Genomic DNA, 10,927 nt, shown 5'->3' with positions numbered 1-10,927 from the left:
GCAGTCTCATCTAACTTTCCTTTGTCTTTATGATATAACTGCCTCATTTGAGAGCCTCTTTTCTCTCTTTAATATTGCTCAGTCCTGGCCTCTCTAATCGTTATAACACAACACGAGTGAGCCTCAGTAATTTCCATTTCTTCATCTATAAAATCGGGAGAATGATAGTACTTAAAATGTCAAGAATAATGTTTGGTGCTTATTAATAATAATAATAATAATAATAATAATAATAGTTTATATTGTTTTTGTTACTATGTAGATCATAGATTAGTTATTTTGTTGTTGTTTTTATTTTTTTTTTAATTTTTTACATTTATTTATTTTTGAGAGACAGAGAGACACAGCATGAGAAGCAGACTCCAGGCTCTGAGCTGTCAGCACAGAGCCCGACCAGGGGCTCTAACCCATGAACCATGAAATCATGACCTGAACTGAAGTCGGTCGTTCAACGGACTGAGCCACCCGGGCTCCCCTGTTGTTGTTTTTTAATTTATTTCTTGAGAGAGAGAGAGAGAGAGAGAGAAAGATAGAAAGCATGAGTGGGGGAGGGGCAGAGAACAAGAGGGAAAGAGAACTTCCCAACCCGGCTCTGTGCTGTCAGTGCAGAACCCAAAGTGGTTCTTAATCCCACAAACCTTGAAATCATGACCTGAGCTGAAACAAAAAATTGGATGCTTCACCAACTGAGCCACTCAGGCACCCCAAAATTTATAATTTTGATTTCAAAATCCCTCATATATTTTTGGCTTCTCTTCTTTACTTTATGAACTATTTTTTTTTTAAGAGCTCTTAAGATTTGCTGTAAGATTGCAAGGGTCACATCTTCCCTATGGTTCGATCAGAAAGGAGGGCAGACGGAGGGAAAGGCAATCAGATTCTTCTGGTCAGGCGTAATGGACTTCATACCATTGGGGTTTGTGATTATTTAGGGACAGATATTTCCTTAAAATCTCCAAATCAATATGAGAATCTGTCACCTTTAAAGTTTCAACCCTTTTGAAATGAAACAGGTATTCTCAGATACTCTGTCTGTTGCTCATTCACACGTATATTTCTCTCCTTTCCTATAACCCATATTGAGCCTAACTGAAAATAAATACCCTTGTTTTTTTTCTGAGTGTGCCTGAGGGAGTAGTCTTTACAGCATGAACGTCATATTCAACTTTCCTGCTAAGTTCAATCCATCTAGGGTTAACCAGAATTTACCTATTTACAGAGAACGGAATGGATATTGGGTATTTGGTCAAGGGCAGTCCTCAGGCCTGCTAGTTTCTTCTGTTTGTTGAAATTTAATGTCATTTAACCTCTGGGAGCAGAACACAAGCTTTCTTCTAGATCGGGTTTCTCTAATTCATAAAGGATGCCTTTTGAATGAGATGGAGTTGCAAGGCTGATTTTTATTTGTTTTGGCTCAAAATGTTTGAGTTTTACATCACTTGCTTGTCCCAGGGGCTCTGCAGAATGGGTGATTTTTACAGATCTGAAAAATAAATCAATCGATGTGAGAATTTGTTGGTTTGTATTTGCTATCAGTATTACAATCTCTTTTCTCCTGGGACATCTTCTACAAACCCAGTTAATAAAAGAGAAGGCCTTGCAGTATTTTAAGTCACGGCTATACTACAGATAAATAAATATACTCAACAACCTTACATCAGTCTTATTTTAATAAAGCGTGGGAGTGAACAGTGGAGGCTAAAAAGCTCATAGTAAAGCCCACATAGTCTTAACTAGTATGTGTTTCGTGTGTGTGTATGTGTGTGTGTGACTGTTATTAATATCGCTAAGCTTATCATGGTTAAAAGATTTTTTCAATCTGTCACATCTTTGCATTAGTGGAGTAATCTGGGAGGATGTATTTGAGGGGATATAAAAGGACAAGAAGAAAGAAAAATGGAGGAAGAGAAGGCATGATATATAGTGTAAAAAAAAGAAAGATGCATTTCAGGTAAGGAGTAGATTCCTTTATGGAATTTCACTAAGCAACACACAGAATTTCTTTTTCTTTTTTTTTTTTTAACAACATTTCTTATAATAAAAGTCTAAAGAAAAATTTGACTGAAAAAACTGAGTCCAAGAATAATAAATAATGCTGCTTTGCATTAATGCTTAAAATATTTAAATGCAAATAGTCAATTACCTTTTGTAATTAAAATTGACATAATATCTGGTGAAACTAAAAGGTCTTTGATTAACATATAAATAATATTTAAATTTGAACATCATTAAGATTTTAAGACATTAAGTTAAATAAGGAAGGTGAATACATATAGCACTGGGATTGGCACACAGTAGGTATGCAATAATTGGGAAGTGAATGTTTCAGGAATAAAAATTAAAGACAACATATGAAAAGGGAAAGAATGTTCAATATGAACCAGGAAAGAAATGTCTTACAGTTCTGTTTTAGCATTTATAACTCATATAACTGAATACAAAGCACACAATTTTCTGGCTCCTAGTTTCTTGATCTAAAAGAAGTTGGGATATTAGTATAAACCTTGGCAACCTTTCAAAGTTATTGTGACAATAAAGCTAACAATTAACTTATTGATAAATGCATACTTTCAACTAATTTGTATTGGACATGTATGAACTTTGTTCTGGTAATGAACTAGCTACTAGGGAAATAATAAAATAATAAATAGGGAAATAATAAAACCTTGCCATCAAAGAGGTGGGTGATGTTTACTTAGAGATCAAATAAACAAATGGACAGAGACTAGAACAATTTGTATAAGTGAAACTCTGACCTATAATCTTTGCAGCAAGCAGCTCAGGAAGCCAAAAGAAAACTTCTGCAGCAATTGACCCAAGTGGTCGGGACTTGGCCATCAACTGTCAACTTCCCTCATTTTTGCCCTACTTCTAATGGAGGAGCAAACAGGCAAAGCCAAATAATGTTCCTGAAACTAGTCAGGTAGGATGTTCCAGGTGCTATCCTGTCTCTAACTTCCTCATGCTAACAACCTCTAATCAGAGCTCAACTGAAATCTTCTCTTTTTCTCCATGAAGATATCACACTTCTCTTTCTGCTTCTGAGACTGCCAAATGGAAGTGACGGAAATTAACTCCCTTGTGAGCTCCGAATACATAGCTGCTGCTTATTCTCATGCGGGCAGTCTTTGTCTATTACCATATTGCATAAAAAAGCACATCTTATTATATCAATAAAGTACAAGTGCAATGCATTCCGCTAGGAGGAATTTGTGTATATTAATGGTAAGGGAACCCATACTGGATAGTGACCTTTACTAGAGAACCTTTGCTCCTAGAGGAAGTTTAAGGATAATGTGGACTTCTAGGTTAAAACCAAATGTATAAGGAGCTTACTCCTCATTACCCTTATCATTACAGTGTGAAAAACAACTGGACAAATTAAAAATTAATAACTTTTCTTGGACCCATCAGAGAACTGATATTGCAGGAAAACTACCATCCGTAAATCTGGAGAGTCTGATACATGGAGAAAGATTTGGCATCCAAAATTAGCTTACCAAGACCAAAAGCCACTGGATACCCTAGGCGGTAGGGACACTTAAATGGCCATTTTGGTAAACTACTGAAGACTGTGTGTGAGCCAACTTGAGAGAGGGAAACTCTTGGGGACCCATAGTCCCCGAGTCTGATCTGGTTGGGATTTGAAGAAGATCCTGTGATCCTAGGAAGGGGAAGGAAAAATGATCATTATAAAACATGCTCAGAGTCTTCATGTTGCCTACTCTCCAATGGTAAGGTTTTACTAAAGAGCGAAAGGAGAAGAGTACTTTATCCGAGATGGTGGAAAGGGCATCTCTCCTCACTTCCTCTTCCTCCAGTCTTCCTTTCTTACCTAAGAGAAAGAGGAAAAAAAAAAAAAAAGCAACGTGGTCGACCAAGAATAGGGCTTCTAGGAAGTAGAAATTCTGTAGCAAGGAAACTGTGTAGGGACATTGAGAAAAAGCTACACTACACAGGGAGAGGCAGTAACACTTGTGAAGGTCACCTTTGCAAGACAACGGATCTCTAAAACACTGGGGATCAGAATATTATAGAACCCTTCCTTACTCCACACCTTAACACTACAGCAAAAAGAGCTCCATTGTAATAACTGGATTATAGCAAAAAAGAGATTCAAGACATAGTCTATCTAGATAGCATTGCATAGGGAGGTCCAAAGCCACAAAGGTAGGCAAAATTGAGGATGCTAGGGAAACATAGAGCCTGTGGTTCTTGTAGTTAAAACTCTTAAACCTAGCCCAGCACATAGCCAGATCAAAATTGATTCTCATACTAAACACCTTCTTATCTCAGTTCCTATTATCTGATATGACATATATAGATTTCAACAAATATTTATAAGGTATCACAAAAGGCCAGACAAATACAGTCAGAAAAGACAAAGCAGTAGTCAAAACCAGACTCACATATGACGCAGATGATCAGATAGGGATTGTACAATAACTGTTGTACTTAACGACGTTAGGGTCTCAAAAGGAAAAAGTAGACAACATACAAAAGCAGAGATATGGAGATTGTAAGAGTCGAAAGGAAATGCTAGAAATCAAAAACCGCAGTAAGAAAAATGAAGGATGCCTTAGTGGGCACAGCAGTAGATGCAGCAGGACCAGGGAAAGCATCAGTTAACTTGAAGGTAGGTCAATAGTAACATCCAAAACAGAAATTTTTAAAAAAGGAACAGAAGAAAAAAAAAAAAAACAGACAAGAAACAGAATAGAACAGAACATGCAACAATTGAGGGATGATGTGAAAACGTGTTACATGCAACTTTGAATTGGTATTGTAAAAAGTTAGTAAAGTTATCAAAAAAAAAAAAAAAACAAAAAACAGTCAGAACTTTCCAAGCAGGGAAAAATAGAAAGAACATTCCAGACAGAGTGATCAGCATACATGCAAAAAAAGCATGGAATTAGGCATGGGATTAGGCATAGAAGATGACACACTTGTGGAGGAATTGGAAGTTTAATGCGACCACAACACAGGACACTTGGAAAGAGTGGAAAATGATGCTAAGAATCAGGTTGTAAATAGTTCCTACACCATCTTCTTAAGTTTAGACTTAACTCCAGAGTTATTATTAATGGAGCTAGTACTGGTCTTAAAGCAGGCATGCAACATAAATTGAGTTGAATTTTTTGAAATAAATTTTGGAGGCAGCTGAACTGTGGTAGAAAATAGAATAATCTGAGCATAAAGCTTTTTTTTTTTTTTTTAAATAAATTTCATTTAGTTCCTTAGGGAGGAGGAGGGATCCAGCTGTATGAAGATGTATGGACTGTTTTCTATTTCATTTACGCTCCTCCCACAACCCCACTTTAATTTTTTTTTTAATGTTTGTTTATTTTTGAGAGAGAAAGAGAGACAGAGCATGAGCAGGGGAGGGACAGAGAGAGAAGGGGACAGAGAATCCAAAGCAGGCTCCGTGCTGCCAGAGGAAAGCTGGATGTGGGTCTGAAACTCACCCACAGTGAGATCATGACCTGAGCCAAAGTCGGACTTTCAACCAACTGAGGCACTCATGCACCTCAACCCCACTTTACATGCCAAGATCTCCAGAATTGGGGAGGGTGTCCTGGGTGGGTATCATCCTGTCCATAAACCCCTTCAACAGGAGTGTACAATTTCAAATTCATGTAAGCTTGTGGAATTTTCAGGGGGAAAATAGCTTTTAAGACCCTCCAAAGATTTAGTGATCTATAGGAAAGTTAGTAAAAATCATCATGTAATAGTAATTTCATTACAAAATACAAGAAACCATGAAATCTGTTTACTATTGCTGTTATTCTAGTTTGTAACTGTATGTGAAATTACTGTTTCCTCATGAAAATGCATCCCAATTTCATTGTTGTGATCTCTCCAAATGGAGTTAATTATTCTCTTTGCTGGGTTACCTCTGTTTATAGATTTCTTTCTATTCTACTTTTTACAGTGTACTGAAATAAAAACTATCTTCCCAATTAGAATAAGAGTAATGTGAGGTCAGTTTCAGAACCTATCAAAGCCCATTAAAAAAGTTGACCCTTAAAATGTTGGTTGGAAATTATAATTATGTATTATAAATATTTGTTATAATTATATTGTATATACTAATTATAAATATTTAAATAAAATCCTATCGAAATCCAGTAGGTCTCTTGGATATTTAATTATAGTTTTTGTTTGATTACAAGCTAACTTTTAACCTGATTAAATATACTGGTTTATTAGGAATTGATCAAAGTACCAGGTAGGTGATGATGGGGACATAAATGCCAGAGAAACAGGACTGAAGTAACTATACAATGCCCTCTATAGGTATTAACATCTAAAAGAAAAGTGTAGGAAAGAGGTCTGTATATTTGTATGCAGATTTGTGCAAGGGTGTGCCCATCATCAAATATTTCTCTGATCTGATACAGAAATCTGTGTAATTTCTGGCATTCCAGCTGTGGCTTCATTATTTTTCTTCCATTCAAAAAAGCATATCAGAATACAAATGAAGACGTGTGAGGTTGTTATAGGCATAAAGCTATTTCTGTTCTAATTTATATTGTTAACATCAAATTGCTAGAGAAATTTAGACATTTAATTAATAGTAGTAACAAATAAATTACAACATTGTAACACTAATGGTGCCACACAAGTATAAAACACCATCTTTCTTTTTATTATTTGTTAAAAATTTTTTTAATCTTTATTCACTTTTGAGAGGCAGAGAGAGACAGAGCATGAGCGGGGAAGGGGCACGGAGAGAGGGGAGACACAGAATACGAAGCAGGCTCCAGGCTCTGAGCTGTCAGTACAGAGCCAGACGTGGGGCTCAAACCCACGAACCCACGAACCATGAGATCGTGACTTGAGCCTAAGTCGGACGCTCAACCGACTGAGCCACCCAGGCGCCCATAAAACACCATTCTTGAAAAACTCTATATTAGAGAAATTTCTGTTCAATACTGGAAGAACTATGAGTATTATACACACTAATTGCAATTAGAGAGAAACGTCATCTGTAAAAAAGGGTGATTTAACAGAGTCTTTCAACGTCATAGAATTTTATTTTTATTTTTTAATATTTCTTTATTTTTGAGAGACAGAAACAGCATGAGCGGGAGAGGTGCAGAGAGGGAAGGAGACACAGAATCCGAAGCAGGCTCCAGGCTCTGAGCTGTCAGCACAGAGCCAGACAAGGGGCTTGAACCCAGGAACCGTGAGATCATGACCTGAGTCAAAGTGGACACTTAACCCACTGAGCCACCCAGGTGTCTCCATAGTGTTGTTTTATTTAATGAAATTAATATATAATGATTTTCAGTGTACCTGGTATGCTATGTGGGATTAGAAAATATTTACCATTATAACTAATTGTTAATATGAGCAATTACATGCACTTTAAGATGTTAAGATGTCCTTTTACATGCATTATTTCAACTTGGAGGGATAGGTAAGGCTGTTTTTAATTTTTTAAATCTTTGATTTACTTATAAGAAAATGAAATGTTACAAAAATATTTGTTGGAGTTCTTTATCTACTTAGGTTAGAGACAACGTAGCATAGTGAATTACAGACTCATTCCAAAGGCGGGCTATCTCGGCTTTCCAGCTTTGCCACCCGTTGGAGGTGTGTCCTTTTCTACTTTACTTAAAACTTAATTTCTTGTGTTCCTTATTAGGTAAGTTCATATTTATCAAGTACTTATGGAAGGAAGTCATTTTTATGTTCGTTAAATAAATAAACGAAAAACAAATTGATAATTTTGGACATAAGTTCATATTTATCAAGTACTTATGAAAGGAAGTCATTTTTATGTTCGTTAAATAAACGAAAAACAAATTGGTAATTTTGGACATAAGTTCATATTTATCAAGTACTTATGAAAGGAAGTCATTTTTATGTTCGTTAAATAAATAAACGAAAAACAAATCAATAATTTTGGACACTTGTTGAGAACCCACGTTTATTTCTTGCCTGAACTTGTTACTGAATCTGTTTCCTTCAAGATGCTATAAGTTATGCATTTTAATAGCTAATAATTTGTTTTGTTTTGTTTCAACTGAAACTACAGAGAACCCTTTTGTCTAAGTCTCTGAGGTATAGCTCTAAAGAACTGTAGTACACATCGGGAGAGCTTTAAGCTTGCATGAGAACCAATATGGAAGTCATACACATCTAAAGGACCATATTCCCAGGCAACTTCTCTGGGTCCTGAGCTTCCCAGAGAACACGGTGCTCTGTATGACACTGTCTCTTTCCAAGAAGCACACAATCACTCCCTACCCAATGGAGAATTGACTGGATTCTACAAGAAAAATTTCTCATATCCTGGGATCCTTCTTTGCACAATGTCATTAAAATCCTCTTCTCTGGGTGCCTGGGTGGCATAGTCGGTGAGCATCCCACTCTTGATTTTAGCACAGGTCATGATCCCAGGATCGTAGGATTGAACCATGTTCTTTCTCTCTCTCTCTCCCTCCCTGTGCCCCTCTCCCCTGCTCACACACTGTTTCTCTAAATCAAAAAATAAAATAATAAAATTAAATTAAAATAAAATAAATTAAAATTAAATAAAATATAATATAAAAATAAAATATAAAAATACAATACTATACAATACAATCCTCATCTTATTGAGAGTCACTGTGGATCTTAGAAACATTATTCAAAATCACCATTCCTTTAATTTTGCCTGGATCTTGTATCTCCAAGGTGTTGAAAATGTTCAATCTGCTTTTATATTATTTTATTTTTAAAGTTTTCCTTTATTATTTTTTGAGAGAGACAGAGAGAGAAAGAAAAAGAGAGAGAGCACAAGCTGGGGAAGGGCAAAGAGAGAGGGAGAATGAGAATCCCAAGCAGGATCCATGCTGTCAGCATAAAGCCTGATGTGGGGCTTTATCTCACAAACTGTGAAATCATTACCCGATCAGTTTCGTAACCAATTAGTGGCTTAATTGGTTAAGACCCTCTAGGTCAGCTTTTAAATGCAACTCATAATCATTTCTCTCAATATTATTTATTGTTCCTATTAAGACAGGTTAGTGCTGTAGTCGTTAATAGGCAACTTTAGTCAAAACGTTTTCTGACAAACTTGGACATTTCAGGATAACGTTGGGGCCAGGAAAGGACATTGTGAACATCTTTTTTGATGATAAGGGAAAAGGAAAGATAATGGAACAAGAATCAGAGTTCTGAGAACAGAAGATCTGTGGGTCATGGATTTTGACTATTCTACTCAGTTGCAGCAACATCAACTACTTTGACTAAGTTTAGGATGACTCAAAATTGTTATATTATTTTTTGTGGCGTGTTCCAAACACTGGGATTTAATTATCCCAAAGAATGTCTTGTAACTTATAAATATTTATATTACCATAATAACTAAGAGAGAATGTGTTACTCATTAAGGTTTACTTTTAACGGGTAAACATCCAAGAGGAATATATAGTCTTTAATTTAAAATGTGATTATAACATACTATTCCTAAGCTTCTAAACCTAATAAAAATTTTAAAAAATATTCTCTAAAAATTTAAGATTGAAGAATCCTCTTTAAAAATTATCTTTTCAGGGCACCTGGGTGGCTCGGTTGGTTAAGTGTCCAACTCTTGACTTCAGCTCACATCATGATCTCATGGTTTATGGGATCGAACCCCGCATGGGGATCTGTGCTGATAGTGCAAAGCCTGCTTGAGAGTCTCTCCCTCTCCTCTCTGTCCCTCCCCCACTCATGTTCTCACTCTCTAAATAAATAAATAAATAAACATTAAAATAGATGAAACTTATCTTCTCTACATAGGTAAGGAATAATTCTTATGTTATGATGGTTCTACGAACTAAAGTCAGTCTATTTCTTCCCTGTAGGATTTCTAAAAACACACTCCAAAGACTCTGCACATGTTATAAAATAGTTACTTTATTATAGAAGAAAGAATTACTTTACTTTGCAATTTTTTAACTGCAATAAAGTTATTCAGAACCATTAAGTAAAGCCAGAAAGCCACATTAAATGTACTATTAGGGCTATAAAGGAAGTGTGCTAATGTTGATATCTGCCCTTCACCAGAGGCAAACTGCATGATTTTGAAAATACAGTGACAATTTGTATTGGGATTTGTGAGGCTAAATCCCGTTTCCTGGAGAAGATCCAGATTAGATCACTTCATTCTTTTTCCTTATGTCTCCATAATAATTTTATTTGAATAGTATGATACCTCATCTACTTGTCCATTTCTTTTTCTAATTTTTATCCATCTAGCTATTGAATTTAAGAAGACTCTGCTAACCTAATTCATCTTGGTTTTCTTCTGTGTAGCCAGGGATTCAACTAGTCAAATGGGGGTGATTGGAGAGCAACAGACGTATTCTTGATGACCATGGCAATAACAAAACCTGCTGTCCGAGAGACATTTTATCCAGCATGGACCGTTTAACCAGAGTGGACACAAGGAGACTTTTTATTAAGTAGGAACTGAGATTACAATTCAGGATGAACAATTCAAACTTTATAATTGGTTGTCTGTCATGTCATGTGTTACACTAGAACCACAAATAAGCCTGTCAATTTATTTTTGTTATTTGCAAAATGATAGCAAGGAGCCATGCTACGCAGTGAATTCCCCGGTCATTGTTGCAGTTCAGGTAAGAAATGGTAACCTTTTCTTCTGACTTCTGCTTTACAACTTCACCAGAGGCGTGCTGGACTCTTCTGGACCCGCATCACCTACAGTGTCTTATCGCTGCCTGATAGAATAGGAAGTAACAACTGAGCAATCCATGAGCTAATTAGAGTTCTGAGGAGCTCAGCTAATACTGATCATCCCCTTTGTCACATGGAATCACTCTTGCCTCTGAGCCCAAGGGTTGAAGGTTCAACATGTTACAACCTTACCTTGATGAAAAGTTTGTTTACTTTTGCAGTAACAGAGCTCAAGCGGTTCTGCAAAATGCAT

Source organism: Panthera leo, chromosome B1 (assembly GCF_018350215.1).
Source record: "Panthera leo isolate Ple1 chromosome B1, P.leo_Ple1_pat1.1, whole genome shotgun sequence".
NCBI lineage: Eukaryota > Metazoa > Chordata > Mammalia > Carnivora > Felidae > Panthera > Panthera leo.
Note: the sequence above shows the minus strand (reverse complement) of the source record.